Consider the following 24,448-nt stretch of genomic DNA (forward strand, 5'->3'; position numbering starts at 1 on the left):
GCCTGACGCATGTTCGAGTCAGCGACTCTACTGAACGATGCGAACGTTCGCGCCGTGCCAACAAAAGAAAGTTCATTCGGAGAAATACTTACCAGGACTCTTTGGCCCTTCGGGGCTTGTTGCTCGGTTCTGTCGACGACGGGAAGTCGAAGCGTGGACAGAGCGTTCCACCGCAAGCGGGACTCATTCAGGTTGTGCCGAAAGAAAGCGCATGCCTTAAAATGTTCAGCTCAGAAACGGGAAAACTGTGATAGCTTCTAGGTGGTGCTACAGCGCCCCGCGCGACGTACCCACGCGCTACGTCCCGGTTCGTCCACCGGCAAGCAGAAGAATCGTAGGCGCTTTGGGTAGGTTTTTAAGTCCGATTAGGGCACGTTCTCACCGAACAAACGTCCGGCATCGCGAAAATATCACTAGCGAACCGAACGGCACTTGCTACAGAACACACAAAAAAGTGCAGATCCAAGGATGTCGCACGATAGCAAAAGTTGGAAGTGGGGCAAACACGGGACCTTCGAGGAAGAGGAACCGCGCACACCGACAAACCACAAGCAAAAGAGCGAGGGCATAGAGAAACAGCACTTCCTCGGAGCCTGCAGAAGCCACCGCGCCGGGGCTCATCACTTCGGTTGCAGCAGAAGAGGAGGAACCATAGTCCGGCTGGTTCAGACTTGTTTTTTTTTTCGGTGATATATTCTATGAACCGAAAATCTTTAGAGGTTTTATAAAAATATTTCTTACAGCGTGTTCAGAAAGAGCAATAGAAATCACTTCGACTATTTTCACGGTTTTCATTTCCCTACCTCCAAGTCGTTGGCGAAAGCAAAGAGTCCACGCGTATTTCTATTTCAGTGGGCTTAATTAGCGGCCATCTTGCGGCGCAGAAACAAAGCGCCATCTGGCGCCCTCATGGCGGAGTTTAAATGTATATGGCTGTCCCTCCCTAGCCTTTTCAGTACAAGAATCCTCTTTGTTATTTTATCTGCATTCAGAACCTTCCTATGGTTGGTGTCGATTTAAAACCCCGCGAAATTTGCGTGGCTCCAATTGGATACCATTGTTATCTAACAAATTGAAGATATAAAGAAGAAACGAGCATTTTTGAGCGTCGCTCAAACGTCGCTTTGTGCCTATATGCAGGTCCTCATTTACGGGCCTTGATGGATGAACGGGCAGAAGGTGAACAGCCCAGGTCAAGTGATAATGTTGCCGTTAAACATAGTCCTGCATTAACACTGTTTCGCTATTGGATTTGTCAAGCAAATGGTTACTATGAAAACGATACACTATTCACGGCAAGCAAACGGCTTCTCTTACTTAGCTTATCCACTCTAAATAATTAGTTTCCGCCATTCGAATAACCAGCGTCTCAATAGAGGTTGAAGATGACATCAGAACAGCGCAGTTTTTAGGCTTTTGATATTTATTACTGTTTTACTTCGCACACTCGAAGTTATTGATATGAAAGGCATAAATTTCATTTCATAGCCTGCAACTATAGACTACTTTTGCGTGGCTCACGCGATGTAATCACTGCGACGCGGTGCACATGCTGTTTCTTCCTACTATTCACGTTTTTCTCCGATAGGTCAGCGTTTCGAAGGTCCGCTGCTCAGCGAGCCAATGGTGGCTGTTGTCCTTTTTTGCCGTTCACAATTACTGTGTACCAGCAATGCAGGATGAATGATGTCGGGAACCAGTGTATCACGCTTCTCACATGGGACGTAGCCTAACCCGTTTAACTGATACTAGTGTCTCCAGAACCTTTACTTTAGGCGCAATTAGAAAGCCAGCCGCTAAAATAAAGCAGCAAGAGAGTTTAATTGCATTGGCACACTATTCGTTTGTGCACGGAAACAGCACGAAGGACAAGCAGGCGATTTTTTAGATACTAGTTTGCTAACTGCTTTAAGCATACCGATGGCGCTGGGAACTTTCCTGTCTAATCATCGTATATTTGCTCGAATAATGCGAGATAGTTGCACACAGGACACTGCCTCTGCCTCCATTTTTTGAAAAATGTTGGACGTTTCAACTAAGTTTAAAACTTTCTTACAGTCCTTATCGATGTGTACTCCACCCTATCCATTGACCGAATTTTTAATTTTACTCTTTTCATTAACTTTGTCTGCAGACATCTTTGACTGCAGTTCTCTCCTGTAATCTTTGAATATAGAATACCATTGCAGCGCATTTCACACGCCCGCTAATATAACTGTACTTTAATAAAGAGCCTCTCCCTCTATTCCTCCCCCCTCTCTCTCTACGCAGGAGTGGAACAATCTCGGGCTGGAGGTAAGTGTATCTGTTTATAAAGGTTGCTGAAATAAATTTGTAGCCATGCCTCTTTCTTCTTCGCTGTCTATTTCGTCTATTGCTGTTTTTCCCATGATTAGGCTGTTGCCCCAAGCTTTTGCTCTTTTTTTCTATTGTCATTCTGTTTACTGGCTTGAGTTAAGCCAACTATGTGCTTTTTGATGAAATAATGCTGTGCCTGGCGCTGCAGCACTCAGACAGGGTTTAAGGCTGATCAGGTAGCCATGAGAAGCTTTTATCTTAATCCCATAAATCCCACAAAAGAATATAGAGGCGGGCAGAAGGATTTCTGCTTTAGAAATAAGCACAACCTATTCACTCAAGGTTATGTGAACTAAAAGGAACTTAGTGAAACTATCCCAACCACTGATCCTTGCAAGGTTAAAGTTTCTTCGCTCGATGTGCACAAAAATACGTCATTTTAGAAAAGGTTATAATAAAAAGAAGGTCATCACGTTCAGCCGTATGCAGTAACTAATATATAATCATGCCTCTGCAAGCGAGTAGAGGGGTATTTAATTAATCTGCTTTTTCACACAAGTTTCAAGCATGAAGCTCTTTACGAAGGGAAATTGAAAATATGTATTCCGGAAGGAAATTGGAAAATGCTTTACCGGATTACTTTACGACGAACAGTAGCGGCTAGATTCTATTGTTTATATTGTAGTCGTGTTAGACTGCATTGTAGTAGTCCGAATTCTTCATTCGTTAATATATTTTTGTGCTCACCATTTTTCTTCCTCTAAGCTATAATAATAATGTGCTTTAAGCCTTATGTACTGGTTTGTATTGTGCGCAGCACTCGTATTACACCTGTATTCTTCATTGCTTTCGCGCTTGAAGCATGCAACACTTAACCGTGGGAAAATAAATATGCTCACTGGCGACCGCATGGGCCAACATCACATTTAGACAAATGAAAAAGGTAAAACTTTATATGACCTGCCCTTATATATTCAGGAGTCAGCAGTACAGTAATATTCAGGACCTAGCAGTAGAAAAACCGATAATTCGAAAAACAGTTGCTGGCCTGGTTTATGATACTTTCCAGAGTACCCAACCCGAATTAAAAGAATCGACACTCTGATGAAGATATCGCTTAGCTACAATAAGGAAACTCGGAAAGTCGAGCTTATGCAGAAAACATCCGCTGAAATAAGATTACGCTTAATTCTGTGGAGCACTATTGGAGGGGGGGGGGGGATTATAATGAACGTATTAATGGGCAGTCGCAAATCCGTAGTAATTAACGAATCAATGGATTTCAGGAATATTCATTTCGCCAAGACGCGTTGTTTGTCTGCCCTGGGTATATTGGCGCTTGAACAGAATGTATATTCGGTTAAAAATTTGATGAGCGGGTTTCTTTTTTATGTCTCGACACGAAAACACAATGGCTTGAGAACTGGATCTGCAAAGAGTTGTAAATTATCCCTCCCGAAAGCAACTCTTTAGCTTTGCCTCGCTCTCGAGGTCAAAAGTACCTGAGAGCTATCAGTAACTATTAAACGGACACTAAGAACACATGGAGGGTCGCGTTTTTTTATGGCCACCTGCTTTCCCAACATACTGACGATACATGCTTTCAAAAGAAAGCTTTTATTAGCTTGAACATATCAAAGAATAAAGTACAAGTGTAAGCACCATCGGCTATATTCGCAAAGAAAGCGACAGTGCGTAGTGACAGTTTTTTTTTTCAGGCGGATTTCTGATGCCAGGGTCCATTTTCACACACTCCCAAAGCGTGATAGGCAAGTGCTTTGCAATTTTTGCGTCGAGCCCAGGAATCAAATGGCGGAAAATTTTTTTTTCAGTTCAGTTATCTCAGCATTCTCATGTTGTTTTTCCGGTTTACGCAGAAACATAAAAATGCCTTGTAATGTGTTCGCGGCTGTAATCGCTGATTGAGGTCTTTAATCCTATGATCGTGCTATTTTGCGGTAAAAGAAAAGTGTTTTTTTAATGACTATTGTTTCATTATGGTAAGGAAAATATGATGGAATCGGTATAAAAACGACCTTTCTATAGTTTGTTAGAATTCAAAACCCTGCATTTAGCTTCAGCCATTCTTTAAGTTACCCTTATCCACCTTAATTGAAGAAAAATGGGGGAATTAATCAAAAAACGACAGTTTTTGAGCCTCTTTCAAGCATCACTTTGTCCACTTTTCAGGTCCTAGAGGACGGGCCCTCATGGACGAATGGGTGGAAGGTGAGCAACCAAAACCAAGGAAGAATGCGGCCGTTAAACGCATTCCCGCAATTATTATCGTAGCTTTTTTTACTTGTCGAGCAGATATTTACTGGCAAAGAGAATTAACTGATTGCAGCAAGCAAACGACATCAATTATTTACGGTATTCACGCAAAATGACTTGCTTTAGTCTTTCAAATAAGCAGCGCCTTTATGGGGGATGATGATAATATCAAAAGAGCACAGTTTTGAACGCTTACATATTTATATCACGGCTTGCATTAGTATTATAGAAGGTAGCGACACGGAAGGAACGTGCTGAATTTCATAACGTGCTACTGTAAGCTACATTTGCGTGGTTTACGGGATTTTATATCATTGCGACACCATGCACGTGCCGTTTCTTCCAGCTATTCGTGTTCTGCATCGTCGGCTTAGCATTTTGCACATTAGCGGCACAGCCAGCCGATGGCGCCTGTCAGCCTTATTTTTTTTCACCTGTGTGTACCAGCAATGCGGTATGTATGATGTCGGGACCCATGTATCGTGCTTCGTGCGTGGGACGTAGCCTACCCTTCATAATTCAGATTCCAGTCACCATCTGGGCCTTAGGCGTAAGTAGAACTCCTTCCGCTAAAATAAAGAACTGATCGTTTTTAATTATTGGAACACTTTTCGTTCACGCACCGAAACAGCGCAAAGACAAACACGCGATTTCTTAGGTGCTAGCTTATTAATCTGCTTGAAGAATACCTGCGGCGCTAGGCAACTCGCTGTCTGCTCTTCGTAATTTTGTATAAATGTTGTCTGAGATAGCTGTACACAGGACACTGCCTATGCCGTGGCCCTTCGGGAGGATAGCGGACATTTATGTACGTTTGAAGGCAGGCTCCTTATAGTCCCCTCTCATACATACTCTCACCAATGCAATTACCGCATGTATAAATTTTCAGCTTTAATCAACTTCTTGTGCAAACTGCCTTTAGTTTATAAAACCCTCTACAAAATAGAAAACCATTCAAGCTCATTTCACACGCCCACTAAAATCTCTATTTTGTGAAAGAGCCCATCCCTCTCTCTCTTTTTATCTACACAGCTGCTGAGCAATCTCGGGCTGAAGGTAAGTGTAACTTGCATAGAACGGTGACAGAAGTGATCCACATATGAATTTGTAATTTTTTTTTCTATCTCATTGTTTGTTTCGGAAGAGTTTGTATTACTGTATTTGTTGCCCATGTGTAAACTGTTATTTTTAGCTGATGGGCTTTACGTTGTGTTTTGTAGTTCATTTCTGTTTGCTGGCTTAAGTTTATGCCAAATATACGTTTCAGGTGTTAGTGCTCTGCCTGCCGCTACTGCCCTAATAAAGCGTTTAAAGTACAATGAACATCAAATTTTTTGCTTATTTGTTTTTTTTTCTCAAACGGTGCCTTATACCATTATATACATGAAGCATCGCGTGATATTTGCCTACGACCGCTAAATAACGTCCAATTCTTCGCGCTCTTTCGGCTTCATGAAGCGAAGAATGGCTGTAATTTGAAGTTGAACTCTAGTTGACGTGAGGCGCATAAAGACGCCAATAAAACAGCCGATGCGTCATTTGTTGTAATTCTAGCTCTTGAAGCAGGTTGGTTTATGTGCAGTACTGTCTTAAAACTATGTATAAACGTTCATATTGTAGTTTTTTTCTTTGCCGCACGTCACTCAATGCTGAACCGCACGTCAAAGCAATCGTTTTGTGGATGAAACCAATACTGCATGAAAGAAGAGATTGTATTATAGATTATTTAGATGTCGCAGTCGAATACCACGCGGTGATCCATGTACTTCAATGGCTAATGCATAATTTTAAAGCAGAAAGTATGCAATAAAATGAAGTGACCGTAAACATGCAATGAACTGTTTTCTTAATTCCCCATAAATTGAATACGTATGTTAAATAAAGGTAACAGACTTCACTACCTGGGAATTCAATTTGGGCAATAAAGTTATTTACGATGTAGCAGTATAAAGGCTTGAACTCGAGAAGCAGCTTCGGGCTTTGGTGATGGTGATTTGAAGGTGATCCAACTCGCGCATTTATTGATTCGGCTCGCGTCCGCTGGTCCTTAAGAGTAACGGAGTGGATTCCAAGTGAAAGCAAGCGTAGCAGAGGGTGGCAGGGGGTGAGGTGGGCGGATGAGATTATGAAGAGATATGGGAGAGTCCTTTGCCCTGCAGTAGGTGTAGTCAGGCTGATGATGATGATGATGTGTGATAGAGGTATTTCTTAGCTGCATTAGGAAGGTGAAAGCAAATCAAGTTTCTGTAGAAAACGCCAGCTCAAATAAAAGACTACGCATAATTATTTGTAGGAGATCTTTAGGGAGCTTATAATAGACTTACTGACATAAAGTCGCAAGTGCGTAACCATGAAATGCTCGATCGACTTCGCGGGTATCTATTATGCTAAGTTGCGTTGTTTATTCACACAAAGAATCTCTTATGAAATTGATGATCGAGTCTTTTTTATGCCACGAAACGAAGCTACTATCGCTTTAGGATTGAATCGGCAAGAAATTCCTAAATTATCTCGCTCGAAGGGAAAAATTATGGCGTTGCCTCAAAGTCGAGTTAGAAGCTTTCTGACAAATCAATAACTATTAAAGCGACTCTCCGATCTCATTCAAGCTCACTTTTCTTGTTTGATACTTTTTATAAACATACAGGTAATACGTTTTTTAGAAGCCGAGCTTTTATTAGTTTAAAAACATAAAGAATAACGTACATGTATCGCCGCCACCAGCAATTCTGAAAAAAATCTATGATGCCTGGACACAGAATTTTTTCACCGGGATCCTTTATGCTAAAGCACATTTTAGTTCACTCTGCACTTTATAATTTTGACGTCCAGCCTTTTATTCTAGTGGTGGCAAAATTTTTCAATTCAATTTTCTCAGCAATATTGTGTTTCTTTTTGCTTGTACAGAAATATTAGCGAACCGAGAAAGAGCAATGGAAGTGATTTGTGCAAAGAATAAAAATTTTTGTTGTTACCCTCAAGTTTTGCCACGCAGAAAATACATTCTAATGTGCTCACCGCTGCAATATTTGACTGAGATCTTTAACTGACCGTTAATAGTCCTTTGGAGGTAGGAAAATTTGGAGCTAAAATAAGTTGTAATAGAATAACAGCTATTGCCCCATTTATATATACTGGGACGAATCTGGAGTAGCTCGTATGAAACTCCTTCTTCTAGAGTTTGTGAGAATGCAAAATCCTGCTCCTAGGGCCATCCCCTCTTTCAGTTACCCATGCCCACCTTCATTTCATTCACCCCGTATATTACGCGTTGGTAGAATGCACAGATCAGGTCCTTGGTTTGTTTTTAAACTGGTCAGAATTATATAGATGTACTCATTCGTTCCATCAACACATAAAATACTAAAGTATGTGTGTAATTCATGATCCGCCTGGATTACGCTACAGCAGGAATGCATGCGTGCGAAACCGCGTTCCCAGGCTGTAGCACCACTGTTTGCGTGAGATATCTTTTGACGCGAGTCAAAATGTTCCTTCCGTCTCGACCGCCTGGTGAAATCTGGGGCAGTTGGGACTAACGGGAGCACAGTCAATGAGAGCATCTTTGAAAGCATCGTATCCCATACGGACAGCCTGCTGGGCTGCTGCAGAGCACGTGCCGAGAGAGTGTCATGGAACGCACAGAGCTGGTGGAGGGGACAGGCCGCTAGGGAACCTATCAATTATGCACTGAAAGAAACGAGAACGCTATCTTTGACATAGGCATAATTGGGACATTCTGCATAGCGCGTACCGCCAGCACTTTAGCGCCCGTACGGTGCCTTAAGTGCTAAAGCGCTGACTGTTCTCGACGCGGCCGGCGTGCCCCAGCTCGCGTGCATGTGGCGCCACCTGGCGTCCTGTAGGTGGACATTAAAGGTATATGGTTGTCACTGCCTTGTCTTTCTCAGTACAAGAATTCTCTTCGTCATGCCATACGCATCTGCCTTCACAAGTTTGTTATTGTTTATGCTAATTTTAAACCCCGCGCATTTTGCACACCTCAATTTAACTAAGGCATACGAGAACAGGAAACGAGAATTATTTTGCCTTGTCTCGAGCTTAGCACGTGCGGGCGTAACCTAACAAATATAATAAATTCCAGTCTTCTGGACTTTGCCTTATGCGTAATTGCATGGGTTTCATCCAAAGTAAACGCTAACCCGATTTTAATCATTGGCACATTGTTGTTTCATGCCCGAAATAGTACCAAAGACAAAGACGATACTTATTACATGCCAACTTCCTAATCTGCTTTAGGAATATCTATGGTGCAAGGCACCTCGCAGTCTACTCTTCGTATATAATGTGAATAACGTGTGAGATAGTTGTACGTAGTGCACTGCCTATCCCATCGCGTTTCTGTAGCACAACGGAGTGCTTAGCTTGGTTCAAAAACTTCTTACAGTTGCCTTCGATGTGCACTCACCCTAATTCCGTTACCGCATGTTTAATTTGACTCTTTTAATCTCTTTTTTTAGCAGACTTCCCTGCCTGTTATTTCCTGAAAGAAAACATTCTTCAAGATAGTATACTGTGCTCGCGCGTTTAAAACACCGATTAAAATTCCTATACGCTGTTGAAGAACCTCTCTCGCTCTCTTTCTCCTTACGCAGAAGTCGAGGAATCTCGGGCTGGAGGTAAGCGTAATTTATTTAGAAAATTTTTGTAATTATGATGGTGCCATTTTGTTGCTCCGTGTTTATTTCTGAAATTACTCTATGACTCGCTTTTGTCGCCGGTGAGTAAACTGTATATTTCCTGGCTTTGGTCCTTTATGGTTTCTTAATAATAATAATTGGTTTTTGGCGAAAGGAAATGGCGCAGTATCTGTCTCATTTATCGCTGGACACCTGAACCGCGCCGTAAGGGAAGGGATAAAGGAGGGAGTGAAAGAAGAAACGAAGAGAGAGGTGCTGTAGTGGAGGGCTTCGGAATAATTTCGACCACCTGGGGATCTTTAGCGTGCACTGACATCGCACAGCACACGGGCGCCTTAGCGTTTTGCCTCCATAAAAACGCAGCCGCCCCGGTCGGGTTCGAACCCGGGAACTCCGGCATAGTTGCCGAGCGCCCTAACCACTGAGCACCTTTATGCTTTCTTGCATTGCATTTTTGTTTACTGGCTGAAGTTCAAGATAAATATGTGTTTTAGTGTATTATTGCAGAGCACACCGTTGTTTCCCTCAAGCAGGGTACAAGGCACATTAAGTTGCACTGAGCAGCTCTTTTTTTAAAATTCCCCAAATGAATGCAGAGGCGAGCAGCAAGATATATTATTTCGAAATGCAGGACAACGTATTCAGTCAAAGTTATGTTAACTAAACTTAATTTACGAAACTACGCCAACTGCGAATGGTTCGTAGGTTAACGTTTCTCCACTCGTTGTACAAGATAGAAATTCTATTTAAACACCGAGAATTTTAGAAAAGCAGGTCATCGCGTTCAGCCAAACAGAGTCGCTCTGATCAAATCGTGCTTCTAACTGCAAGAACACAGTGATATATATTGTCACGGAGTTGGTGACAAGACAGGGACCCGGCAAGAGAGGGCTCGGCAGCATGTCCTTTGGTGGGAGAAAACGGCGAACTTCCACTTCCTTCAATCCGCGCGCCAGTAGCGTAAACGTCTTTTTTGCTTCAGCGCCACTTTCAGCGCCACCTTCAGCTGCTTCAGCTGGGAATTAAAGGAGGTCCTTCGGTAGGTGCCGAAGGGTGATCTTATTCATGAAGAAATCTGCAACCTCGGACGCTGTGCCACGAGGTAAGGCTTTGGCCTCGGCGTATCGAGTGAGGTAGTCTGTGGCAATATATTCCTCTTTTACCCCGCACGATTCTAACACGGAAGTCGTTACAATGCGAAATTATAAAATTCCACCTGAAAATCTCAAAAATTCGTATTGATCTACCTTGCTGCCAATGGTTGCTCTTAGGGCCAAATGTTTATACTGAATTCACGTTACACTGTTTTGTATTAAACCATGGTTCATGCATTGTCTTAGGGCTTGTATTAATGCTGACCACTGAACGGTGCGATGAGGGAAGAGATAAAGTAGGCAGCGAAAGAAGCGAGGAGACTAGCTTTTGCAAAAGCATTGTAGACACGTTTGTCATAGCGTGTACCGCTTCAGTATCGCGCTCCGTCAGTGCTCACACGCTGATTGGTCTGATTGGCGTGCCCAGCTCGCCGTCACGTGGCGCCAACCGGCGCCCTCAAGGCGGACTTAAATGCATAAGCCTGTCGCTGTCTTGTCTCTTTAGCAAAGCAATCCTCTTTGTGATGACAGGCATATATGTCTTTGCAACGTTGTTCTTGCAGGCATGAATTCAAAATCCCGCGTAGCATGGACCCCTCAAATTGATGATATTGTAAGCAAAGACATACAGGAAACTGGAAAAAAGATTTTTTAACTTCGTTGAAGCATCACCTGGTGCTCTTATGCAGGTCCTAGAGGACGGGCTCGGATGGACGAATGGGTGGAAGGCGAGCGATTAGCCTACTGAAAGTGAGAATGTTGGAGCTAAATGCGCTCCTGCTTTACTGCAGCTTTGGGTGTTGCTTTGTAAAACATATCCTTACTAGTGACAAGTGCGGACGAAACGCGGCAAGTAAGTTGCTTCTTTCTCGGTTCTCTGCACGTCTAAAATAACCTGCATTCGCTATTCAGATCAACAGCTATTTTATGTACAAAATGTGACAGTTTTGAGAGTTAAAATATCGATTGCTTTTTTATTTATTACACAAGCAGGTTTTGACATGGAGCTGATAAGTTTCATTTCATAACCTGGCAAGTAAATTCCCACTGCCTTGTATACTCGACTTCATCACTGTAACACGCTGCATACGCGCTTTCTTTGGCTATAGGCGTTTGTACCTTCAGGTCAACGTTTGGCAGGCCAGCAGGTCAGCGAGTCGATTTTCCAAGTCATTGGTGCGCTGCTTATAAAAAGGGTCATGTCAAAGCTCCACCATTACTACAATATTAAGCTCGATACATTTGGCCCAGATGGAGGTCTGTAAAGATTGGAGAGATTAGTTGCGGTTTTTGCTGGAACGAAAGTTGGAGAATTTTGGATAACGTTACTCGATAATCTCTCCGCGTTTTGCAATCAGGCGACGGGACACAAGACGGTGAAACATGAAAAGTCATGCCAGATTTCTTTAATTTAGGAGCAAGCTGCCGCACATTGCAAGTTTTAGTCATTTTGTGAAGCTTATTACCTTCAGCGAGGCTATGTTGCCGGAAGGGACTTTAGCCGGCAAAGACACGGCTGAGTAGGCATTAATTGAGAAGGCCTTCAGGTCAGAAATGGGCACTCTGTCGTCGTCCGATCTTGTTTTTAACGGGCAATCGTTTTCTTGAGAAATGAAAAAGGCAATACAAAACAAGAACTATTCGACTCCCAAGAATATCAGAAGAGCGCACAGAGGTGGACATAAAAATAGGACCCAGACAGGGCGCTGTCTGTCTCCTCTTTTCACACCCATGTCTTTGCACTCTTTCGGAAATCTTGAACCAACTTGCCCAAGCTTCACTTATCCCGCATTGTAGACATTTCAGTCTTCAGTATAGTGGGGCGTGAATAGGATAACAAAACTTCTTGATTATTGTATTCGCTGATACTGAAAAAAACTCTTTAGAATGCCCGACGGCGCTGTCAAAAGACATTTCCCGGTCGTCTTGCTTTGTGTCGTCCCGTGAAGCCAGAAAAACACTTTAATATTGATGCATAGCATGTCGTGCTCTTTTCAAATTGTAATCATTATCATTACTGCTAATACAAAGAAAAACCTTACTGTATGATGACTCTCAGTGGTGTCTACTGAGCGCATAAGCAAGAAAGAATTTGCTCGCACAAGCCAGGAATATATCAGAAGTATACTCTTTGAACCTAAGCTCCAGGGGCCATTGTAAAAGTGCAGTTGGCAGCGGTGCAATCCTGACATCGCTGCGATGAAAAGCGGCTGTTTTCAGTGATTTTTGTGGTGATTTGCGAATTTGTCAGGTACCATAATGACGCAATAAATAATTCTTACAGAGTTCCGGCATGGATACTAGTGAAGGCTGCTGCAAAATCAAGGATGCCATGATTTTCTACCAATCACACTGGTTTTATATGTATTGGCATTTTGTGATCACATAAACAAACTGCATCTTTTGAGGCATTATCCGGAATAAGAAATGCGTTTGTTTTGCTGGGTGCATAGTGCCGACTTCCAACAAATTTGTTGATATAACTTATTTAGGTGCTGGAGTATCTTAGCTACACATTTTCAAGGGAATGAAGTAATTTATTTGATTCCACGTAGCTGAACGCCGCGAGCTATGGAAACGAAAATGATGGGTATTGCCAAGGAAATGTGAAGGCAAGGTAACCGATGGCCGTTAAGGTTAAGCGACTGGATGACAAGACAAGTAAAGCGTAACAGGCGGTCATAGAAAATTTGCTGGGCTGATGAGAACAACTTTGCGGGAATAAAGTGGCCACAGCTGGCACAGAGCAGGATTCGTTTTAGAGATATGGGAGAAGCCTCTGTCGGTAGCTGGCATAGAACAGCCTCTGCCTGGAGCTTGTAGCTGGCGCAGAACAGCCTCTGCCTGTAGCCTGGAGCTGGCACAGAACAGGATTCATGTTATGGATATGGGAGAAGCCGATGCCCTGAAGTGGGCTTTGTCTTGGTGATGATGACTATGATTTTATTTATTTATATATATATATATATATATATATATATATATATATATATATATATATATATATATATATATATATATATATATATATATATATATATATATATATATATATATATATATATATATATATATATATATATATATATATATTGTACAAACTACAGCCCCTATTCTGGCTATTTCAGGAGTGGGGTTCACAATTCGCGCCCAAAAGGCCATGTACAATATGCACATGCAAAAAGGTTATATCTAACATGTTTGAATACATAGAGGGAACAATGTGATAGGCTGTAACTGAGAAATTGAAGCAATGAACATTGTACACAACCCAAAAGAAAACATCATGTGGCACCGATAGCTGTTAAAAACCAGTTTAATGGAAGAGACGGTGTTATGCCAGGAACAAAGTTCCAATGTTCAATTGCCCGAGGAGAAAATGCGTGCTTAAAATTATTGGTACGGGCGAAGTATGGCTTAACATTAACGCTGTGATGACTTCTGGTTGATCGAGGAATAGCAGCGGTAAGAGACATTAGGCGTGACATAATAAAGTGAAATGACCAGAGAATCCACGTGACGGCGCACGGACAGGGAGGTTATATCCAAAGTGGACAAGGCTCAAGAAGGAAGAAGCATATGGTGATCATATTGACGATATATACACCTGATGGCTTTTCTTTGCATGCTCTCGATTTGATCTATTTCACATTGTTTATGAGGATTCCAGAAGGGAGACGCGTATTCAATTACGCGACGAATTAAGGATTTGTACATTAATAGCTTAGTTTTGGTGCATTAGTAACGTTCTCCTTAAATACCCAAGTGGTTTAGTAACTTAGTAATAATAGAATCAATATGTTTAGCCCAGGACATAGTGGTGATTATAAGGCCGAGATACTTATATTCGAAAGTCCTGTGCAATGGTGAATATTGAAGTGATAATTAATCAGTGAAGGGGCGTGCAGTTAGTGAAAGACATCAGTACAGTTTTAGCAAAATTTATTATTATTATTTGCCATTTATTGCACTAGGTGGAAAAGCTGAGGCGCTTAGTTGCACGTGATCATCTGATGTGTTAGTTACTGGATATATTAAAGGCTTCTCCGTTTAGTGGCGTATAAGCGATATTAATTAGCGAGGTAAGTCGTTAATGTATATTAGGAATAATAAAGGGTCAAGCACTGACCCTTGAAGAACACCAGATAATATATCGACAGGACAGGAGTTAGTAAGTTTATAGGAAACAAGCTGTGGGTGGTGGGAAATAAAACTAGCAATCCAATTAACTGAGAAAAGATTTTTTAAAATGGCATTTAGTTTAACCAAAAGATGATGTAGTTGCTAAGATTTCAAATTTTAGGCAGCTTTGATGTTCATTTCAGCTCGTCAAGCATGTCGATGCTATATTTTTCACCATGCCTTTTGGAATGACTCATTTCGTCAAAGTGAGACCACAAAGACAGCGCCAGTATTTATTCGAAAGAAAAATATCTAGAACTTATCGCATTACTCGAAGTTGAAATTTCAAGTAACATGGATATACGGTGTGCTAAGACTGCTTAGCTCGCATTATAATTCTTCCGAAAGTTCAAATTAAAATATTTCGAAATTGAAAATTCTTGTTTTCTATAAACAGTTTATGTTCGGGGAGCGGGTTTTCTCAAAAATACCTACAGAATTAAGGTTTCGGAGAAGGTACGTTAATAAAACACGTTAATTAACATATGGCTCAATGTATTTTCTCTTTATAAAAACGGCGCCGGATAAACCTTTGCGAATGATAGGAGATAAAACAATTATTTATCAATGTGTTTTAATAACCGAGGGCGAAATGATTCGGTTTCCGCTTTATGGGGTTTAACGCCCAAAAGCGGCCCAGGCTTTGAGAGGCGCTGCAGTGGAGGGCTCAGAAAATTTCAGTCACCTGCGATTCTTTATCGTGCACTGACATCGCACATTACGCGAGTCTCTAACATTTCGTCCCCGTCGAAATGTGATCGTCGCGGCCAGATCGAAACCGCGTCTTTCAAGTCAGCAGCAGAGCAACATAACCACTGCGGCGGCCGAGGAAGAAATGGGCTTGTTTCATAGAATCCAGATAATTCTCTAATTGGTTCGAGGTTAACCAAGTACGCCAGGAGGGGCATGTGCGGATAGGGTTCGAGAGGTTTGGGTTTGAAAGACAATCTGACATGTGTAGAGATAATGTTCAAGGTCTGCACAAGAATCAGGGCAGTTAGGGCATGTTTTGTTGTATGGTTTTTTTATGTGCACTATCGCTTGCATTCGGACTTGTTATCTGCGTATGCTACAGCTGCGCAGTTGCCAGAACGAAGAAAACGTTCTTCATACGTCACAGGGGCCGTTTGAAAGCAAATGCATCATAGTTGTGCCTGCCAGCATGGAGCTGTGCGCGGTACTGCAGTGTCTTAGCGGTGCCTGCAAGCATGGAGCTGGGCGCGCTACTACAATGTCTAAAGTTATAGTGGCGCTCATCGAGCAGTACTCATTTTCGATCACAGAGCTTAGCTAAAATGTGTACTTTTGAAATGGTTGGTCGAGTGGACAATTTTTAATGGGTCGAATGTGGCGTTAAGTTTTCACATCTACAGCTTGTTCTATTTTTTGATGTAGACATTACGCCTTACTGTGACTGACATCAAGGCACTCTTCAGTAAGAGTGGAGATGGCGTTGTATTAATCACGTTTTATTGTACAATTGATGTATATGCCTCTCGGTTCGGCAGCACATACCAGCTGATAGCTGCGGAGCTAGAGTAGTCTACCCTTCTCAAATCTTCTCTGGGCATGTGAAAGCGGGTGAAGCACATCACTCTTGAACATTTCTTTGCGTAAAATAACCTCTTTTCGTCACAAACATCTCTATAATGCTCTGCGCTTTGCAAATCCTTTGGATGCCTTCAAATAAGTTCATTAATGAGCTCCCCATTTTCGCAATAGGAAGTGTTTTTTAGAAGCTCCACTATAGATTTGCGCCGGCCGAAGCAAGTTTCCTTGCATCAAACTCATACAGACGTTTGACGCACACATATTGCTACACTATTCCTAAAATTTTTGCATGCTTTAGAACCGCGATTTCTTCCCGTGCAGTGCAGCAGATCGATTATTCTTCCTGTGAACCTCTCTACCTTTCTCTCCCTCCTCCTCTTCCTGCTTCAAAAAACCACCGTGAATGGGATCAGCACTAGCCGAACCGAACGTCGGAGGCGGAAGCTGACGAAATGGCTTGCTTAACACTGAATTCTGTCAAGGTAAATATACCTTTTGCATGTGATACAGCTTTCGCTGCAGTTGTGCAAAAAGCTTAACCATATTTGGCATGTATTTCGCATTCTCAAAACCGCAGCAATGAAGATTTGAAAAGTTACAACGCGGCTGCCTCTCTGTAAGTTCGCGCATCGGCTGCATCGCCTCTCTCAGAGGATTGGCCAGCGATTGCCGACTGTTTTAAGAAATGGCTCAGGTTTCCTTTCCCCCGAGAGGGTTAAAACCGAAGTGCTGTGGCGTGAACTCATCTTCTCGAAAGCGCCGCGTAGAATCCTTTACATCCTCTCTGCCGATTTATCGTTCGATGACCATTTTGTGCTTCTAGCCGGTGCAGGAGTTGAATCGGGTGCCACCTGCCACCAGGCAAACTTATCTTACAGGAGCGTGTTCATTCGTCTCATTTAGGAAGCTCCTCAACGATGCGTCCTATTTTTCAGGTCTTTGTGAAAATCGTTGGTGAAGCAACGCCAGTTCGCTAATTCGCAGGTCGCTTGGTGCTGTCGCAGTGAAGTGGTGAACCTTTTGTGCGAAATTAGCGAACACAGCCATTTCACTGACTTGGTTTTTAGGGCAAGCAAACGACCCAGTACCTGTCTCACATATATCGATGGACACCCGAACCGCCCCGTTAGGGAAGGGATAAACGAGGGAGTGAAAGCAGAAAGGAAGAAAGAGGCGCCGTGGTGGAGGTATCCGGGTAATAATCATGACTACCTGCGGATCTTTAACGTGCAGTAACATCGCATAGCACATGGGCGCTTTTTTTGGGTTTGAGTGCACCATTGGGTCTACAAGCTTTCACTTAGGCAGTGGTGGCCCAGTGGTTTGTGCATCCGCCTCGCATGCGGGAGGTGTGCCGCCGGTTGCCCACCGGTCATACGAGTACAAGCTTTCCCCTGGTCTGGTGCTGGGCTTATGTTAGGTGAAATACTTGGGAAATGGGTCTTGACTCCACATTGAGGAGAAGAAATGGCTTGTTCCATGGCGCTCTTTGGCCACAGATGCCCTTGCATCATAAAAATCCATCATCATCATCATTTCCTTCGACGAGTGAGTTCGCTAGCGTTGGAAGCTTGGCTGTCCGCTACTACAGGTTGCCAAGGAGTTCTAGTGTTTACCGACAGGAAGCATGTTTGATTCAGCGGCTCCTTTCTCCAGCATCAGAGGCGATCGCGTTAAGGGGTCGCGAGCTGGTCGCGGCTTCTTTCTCTACTGGAATGGTGCAGAGCTCTTCGAAATTCACCTACTTGCACCACAGCACAGCGCGAACCTCTCTGCGATCTTCTTCCCCCCTCCCCCAAGGCGCGACAATCCATCTGCATGCTCAGTTTGCGACACGAAGACCGACGCCGAGAGAAGAAGGAGGAGGAGGAGAAGAAAACATTTATTACAGCACTGTATTGAATTGGAAATGTTAGCTTGAGAAGGTTGTTGCGCTGGGTGAAAGTCCCTATTCCGGGACGCCATAATCGACCTCTGCTTCCCGTGCTCTCTGGATTAGGGCCCCCTGGACCTCCAGGTCCGAAATGGACAGTGCCGTCTCGCAGCCCTCCATAGTTCGTTGACTTATAGCGGCTATATCTGTGCCGTACTTGCAGGCCCACTCCATGCGGTATATGTCAGTATACTGCCCGCAGAATTTGCACCTGCTTGTGAATGTAGGGTCCACGTATTGTATGGGAGGATTAAAGGGAAGCTGAAGCACTTTTCGAAAAAAAAAGAGTTTCCTACGTCATTTTGTAGTTTTTAGTCCGCTGAAAAAGAATTTCTCATTCAAAAAGAGCGGAAATAAAAGTAAAAGTGTTTTTTAGAAGGAAACGCTCCCCATCACCTCAGGGCGCAGAGCGAACGCTGTTCTTTCCCGCGATTAGCAGGGAATGTCGCGACGCCATCCACGGGGATCTCCGGCCAGCACAGACTGCAGTGCTACGTAGAGCGCTGCTTCAGCTGGTTTTTAAGGACTACGGTTTGGAACTTATCGATAATTCAAGTAGTGTTGAGCAGTTTAGACTTTCACCATGCAAGTTCGAGCCATCAGCAGCTTCAGGAAACGGCGGAACCAACGATGCCGCGAAGTACGCCTGCCGCAAAAGTGATGTCGCGACATTTTCACGTGTTGGAAGTCTCGAATGAATTAATGCATAGATGGATGGATGGATGGATGACAGCTTTTATTTCCACCGGAAATGGAGACCCCTTACTTTTCACAGCCCCCGGCACGCAGGCTTGGAGGGAGAGGGCCGGAGCCTCCGTGACTGAAGTATAACAAAGAGATTTTATTTCTTTGCTGCCTTAGCCGCCAGGCGAATTGGCTTGTTTCTGCCGAGCGCGTTCTTCTATGCGCAGCGGGGCTTCCGAGCTTTCTCTGCTGTCAATGTCTTCGTCGACTCCGGGGTAGTCAGCGCCTTCGCTAATTCTCTGCTTCCGGGTAACCGTGGAACCGCCGGACTCTCGGAACCTGGACGAGCGCGCGCAGACCTATTCCGAAATCGTTGAGAACTACAGACTAAACAGGAAACTGGTGCTACCGCAGGATAAGAAACTAAGTAATAGAGAAGCGACCACACGGCGGCGCCGGCATGCCGGAAATTTCGTTAACCCAGCATCGGCCTTTCTTTCACGTCCTACCAGAGTAACACGAAAACCAAATACCGACTGATACGTATGTTTTGTGTAGGTTCATGCGCGTGCGTATTAGGTGCATGTGGAAGTGGCAACAAAAAAAAAGAAATTGCGCCGAAACGTTGTGTACCACTGCTGCATAAAGGATCGCCAACTTTTTCTGGTGACAGTCTCTGTTCGTCTTCTTCTTTCATGCGTCTTTTTTTCGCTGGTTTTTTTCCCCTTGACCAACTCCTTTTAACACCTGTACACATAATCTAAATCAGATCACCGGCACGCTTACACGATTCGAGCGAGATAAAGCATTTGTTTGCTCATTTATTTATAGTTGCTTGCCTAATTACTCCCGAAGGCCTTATAGAACTACAAAAGAATGCCAACTTGGATGAGTCGGAGTGGGTGCACTGCTGTACTGCAGCGCGAAGAGACGAGGCGACCGAGAGGAAGCTCCCGTGTGCGCTTTCTTTCTGTCGCATGCTCGGACTACTGTTCATCCATGAATCTTCTGCACTTACTCCCGTGCGTTGTTTTCTTTTTTGCGTGCTGAACACCCTTTTTAAGAATAATTATGCCTGCGTTTCGGAGCTCGCAGTGTTGCTCATCAAAACTAGTGTGCTGCGAGATATATAGTTGCTGCTTGCGTATCGAGAAAACCAGCAGATATACTTGTGGATGACGTACGTGTATGCGTACCGCGGCACGACAACTTTCCCGTTCATAGTCAAGGACAAATTAGCATGAATTCTTGCGCGATTGTCGATCGTCAGCCATGACCATGCAAGCGCTCTTGAATGGAAATGTTCGGTTTGCTTAAGTATACTAGGCTTATATAATCGCTTTTTTGTTCATTTAGGTGCAGCTGCATGTGCTGCGCGCTGATGAAAGATTAAGAGAATTGCTCGTGTTGGCATGAGGTGCAAGCAATCAGGAAAAAGCAAAAACGCACACAGTACGTAACGAGCTCTAAATAGTTCAAGACTGTGTGCCTTAAAGACAGTGTTGGAAGTGGCATTAGCTCAGCATGGATGTGAACCGACTGGAAAAGGCAGAGTTTATACAAACAGGTAAGAAGGTAATAAAAAGAAAAAAAATATTGATGCACATATTTTGTGCAGGCAGTTCCGGCATGCTGTGTACCACCAGATTGTCTCAACGTGGAAGTGGCTGGGGGCGAACATCCGACGGATTTTACCAAGTTGTGTGCTGAGCGCTGTTGGAAAGAAGTACCATACCAAACTGGTTTATATACAGGCTTCAAGCATTACACGGAACGCCCGAACGAGAGGAAGTAAACGGCACTGGCAGAAGATTACGTTGATCTGTGGTTCGCCAAAGCGCGGGCCGCAGCGAAGCAAGCGCAGCCGGACGGCCGGCCGACTCTCCGTGAATGGCGTCACTTCCGCCAGTTCTACCTCTCGGCTGTCCCCCCACCCAGTGCTTCCGAAAGCGAGGAGGGCGTGCCAGCGGTGCCTTTGTAAGAAGCGATATCAGCCCTGTTTGCGGACAGAATCGGGAAAAATTTCACACACGAGATGTTTAAGGTCCTTTCCACCTAACCACAGCGTTTCATCCGATTTGAAAACCGTTTCAGCTTCCCTTTAAGAAAGACCCGGTTTGAAGCTGTCCAATGTGCCACACCTCTTTTTTGTCGAGACCCTGAGCGGGCCCCGGGAGTACCCTCCTGCAGAGGAGTATATGATTTCGAATATCCGCGTAAGAGATTTGCGGGATTGGCATGATTGCCGTGGAGGAACCGAGGGATTGAGCTCAGCCGGGGGGAGGGAACACTCGGGAAGACGCGTGGGTTGCCTCACACCCCTCAACCGCTTAGTGACCAGGCACTCATGCTAAGTTTTTTTTTAATAACCGCCGAATTCGAATTGCTCTCAACTGACATTAGTATTTTGCGGGCGAGTGGTGCTATCCCACCCTGAATGTAATTTCGGCAGGTCTGCTGCGAGTCCGACATTATGTTCGCTACGTCTGAGTGCAATCACCACTTCCTCCAACATTAGGGCGTCGCTAGCTTTTACCGAGGGCCCGCTCACCTGCTTTCTCTCTTGCACCACCGCATTGGCGCAATTGCCCTCCTCGGTTGCACCCGCGGCTTCCACGTAGTATATGCCTGTCTTATTCCCGCAATAATTTTGAATAAATTTGGCCTGGCTTCACGCCCCTCCCCATTATAATCATAATTCATATTTATGAGGAGTGGCTTAGCCGTCAAGGTATTTGCCTTGCCTCTGGGATGCCGAATGAGCGTTCGGTGCTGGGGAGCAGAGCGAGACTGCGGTCCCGGAGGGCTTGTCTGCGGTGCGGGTCATCGACAGACTGGCAATTTGGCTTGTTCCGTGGGCCTCAACCAGCTCCTCCACCATGTTATGAACAGCAAGTTGGAGCAGGCGCTCCGTAGACGCTTTGGCAAGCAGTCCTAGCGCCTTTTTTATCACCGCCTGAATAATCGAGTCGAGGTTCCTGTGGTCGCTCTTCCTCAGCTAGAGGTATGGCGCCACATACACAACCCGACTGATGATCTACGCCCAAACAAGGTGAACGGTTTTTCTTTCGAGAAGTCCATCATGCTTGACAGATATCCTGCCAATCATCCTACTAATTTTTTTCACACGTGGACGTTATTTTAAGAGCGTTCGCTCTTACTCATCACGTTTAGAGATTTTGTGGGGTCTGCTACCACCCTGAAATCACAGTGCCATCTGTGGCACCAACTGGTTATCACGCTTAGATTTCAAGAGAAGAACACGTTGCAAAAGGAAGGACAAAAACATTTAGCATTTCGTTTGGCTAGGAACACAAAAAATACCACAAACATTTCTCACTAAGCAATACATGTCACAAGCCATCATTGCACACTGATGACTTTCACTTTACTTCTAGCGATTCAACATCAAAGCACAGAGTAATGGTGCTCTGTAATGGTGCCCTGAAGAGCTTCGATTGTTCTGCAGAATTGTGTCTTCACAAAAAATGAAATTAAAATATTGACAAATATGCTTGGAAAGAACACAGAATACGGAAAACCAGAGACAGTAAGAGACAAAAGCGTGTTAAATTGTGACAGGATATGTTGCAAAATATAATAGAGAAAACATACGACTAACAGCATGCCTGCGTTGTCCCACGAAGTCCCTCCTGTGGCCACAATGCAAGGGGCCAGCCTGCTTTCAAGGGGGCAACACAGCATAACAGCCGAATCAGCCAACACAGCACGATCGGCACACGTGGACTGAGCTGCATCAACGACGTCATTGGATATAGCCTTTCATTGGAAATAGCTTCCGCCGTGGTGGCTCAGCGGTTTGGGCGCTCGGCCATTGATCCGGAGTTCCCGAGTTCGAACCCGACCGCGGCGGCTGCGTTTTTATGGAGGTAAAACTCTAAGGCGCCCGTGTGCTGTGCGATGTCAGTGCACGTTTAAGATCCCCAGGTGGTCGAAATAATTCCGGAGCCCTCCACTACGGCACCTCCTTCTTCCTTTCTTCTTTCACTCCCTCTTTTATACCTTCACTTGCGGCGCGGTTCAGGTGTACTATCGGCGTCAAATGAAATGCGAACAGCGGAACGCGTGGCGAACGGTCCAGCTTAGGCCGTCTGCCTGTCGCTAGCAGCGATAGGCGCCCGCATCCGGTTATCGACACTTTTGCTTCTGTTCTCTCTTGAGTTCGTTTTCTCGCTTTGCCACTGGAGCGTAACTGGCGCAGCGCAGTTCCTCTGGCGGAAACGGCTGTCGTCCGCGTATGTAAAGCGAGCACTGATGGAGCCCTGGCTTGCAGCGCTTCGATTTTTCTGCCATCATCGTGGTGCTATAAGCGCCTGTTCTGAGAAAAAATAAAGGTTGACCAGGGAGATAGGACCGCTCGCTTCCCTCGCTGCGGCCCGCGAAACCACGCTGTGCAAGTTGTGATCGGTGAAAAGCATGAATGTGGCGCTCCAGCGGCAAAGCGAAGAAGCGAAAGTCAAATAAAACAAAAGAAAACTGTCGCAAACCGGAAGAGCGCGCCTGTAATTGATAACAACAGGCAGACGGCCTAAGCTTGGCCGTTTGCCACGCGCTCCGCTGTTCGCATTTCATTTGATGCCGATAGTACAACGATATATGAGACAGATACTGCGCCATTCCCTTTCCCTAAAAACCAATTATTATTATTATTATTCATTGGAAATCAACGTAGTGCAAAACCTAGTTTTACTCCCTTTCATGCTTTCATATCCTGAACCTTTTCAACCTTTCATCTTCATCAAAACTTGTTATATTTTCTCGGCACTGTGCCCCTTTCCTTTGTCCTTACTTAGATTTCCTTCATCACCAGCGATACACCAGTGATACGGGCGAGGTCTTCTTACTAGTAAGATTTAATGGTTATTTATTTCTCCTTGTTCCAGTATGATAACGACCTCTAGTACGCGGGGTTGTCCGCTTCACAGTTAGCGCACTTCGGAGCCGCGCTTGCAGTCATCGCTACGGTGTTCAGTAGATGCGTATTTGACACAGGTTTGGCGGCCACGACAACTCTGGGATCCATGGCCAAACCTCTGGCACTTGAAGCACCGGCGAGTATTTGGGATGTACAGTCGGAAAGCTACTTCCGTATAATCTACTTCCATTGATGCAGGGAGTTGGCTGGAGGCGAGAGTTAGAAATAAGTGCTTTGTTGGTGTTTCCTTCACTTTTCCAATTTTTATGCCTTGAACATCAGTGACGTTTTGGTCTCTGAGGCTCTCCAACGTTTCTTCTTCAGCAAGGCTGAGGAAATCATGTTCAGCGATTACGCCTTTAACAGTCGTGAGGGATCGATAAGCCCTGATGGATAAAGACATGTCTCCAAAGGTCACAATGTATGAGAGTTTGGAATACTGCGCTTTGTCATGAATCTGAAGGTGTAGATTGCCGTTGGCCAGTTCCAGCACCCTCCACCTGACGATCGATGCATCGGTCAAACGTTTGTAAACTTTGAAAGTAGAGATGATTTTCACTTTCCTGTCTGTTACTTCACTATCGACCATATAGTCTCTTGAAAAGATTTTTTGTTTTTTGCAAGAACTGGGCAGCAGCTTCTGAGCGGCTTCAATTTTGAGGGCGATCATTTTAAGAAGCAAATGAATCCATAGAATAAATTTATTGGGTCACATTTGCAGCTCCCCACCACGAAGCCCAGCACGGAGGTGGAAAAGGAACTTGCAAGTACTGTCCACGCCAGCTGCACAACATGTCTGTAACCACATATGAGGCAACTCACGGCAGCTGCGCCA

The sequence above is a fragment of the Amblyomma americanum genome, chromosome 3 (genome assembly GCF_052857255.1).
Source record: "Amblyomma americanum isolate KBUSLIRL-KWMA chromosome 3, ASM5285725v1, whole genome shotgun sequence".
Lineage (NCBI taxonomy): Eukaryota > Metazoa > Arthropoda > Arachnida > Ixodida > Ixodidae > Amblyomma > Amblyomma americanum.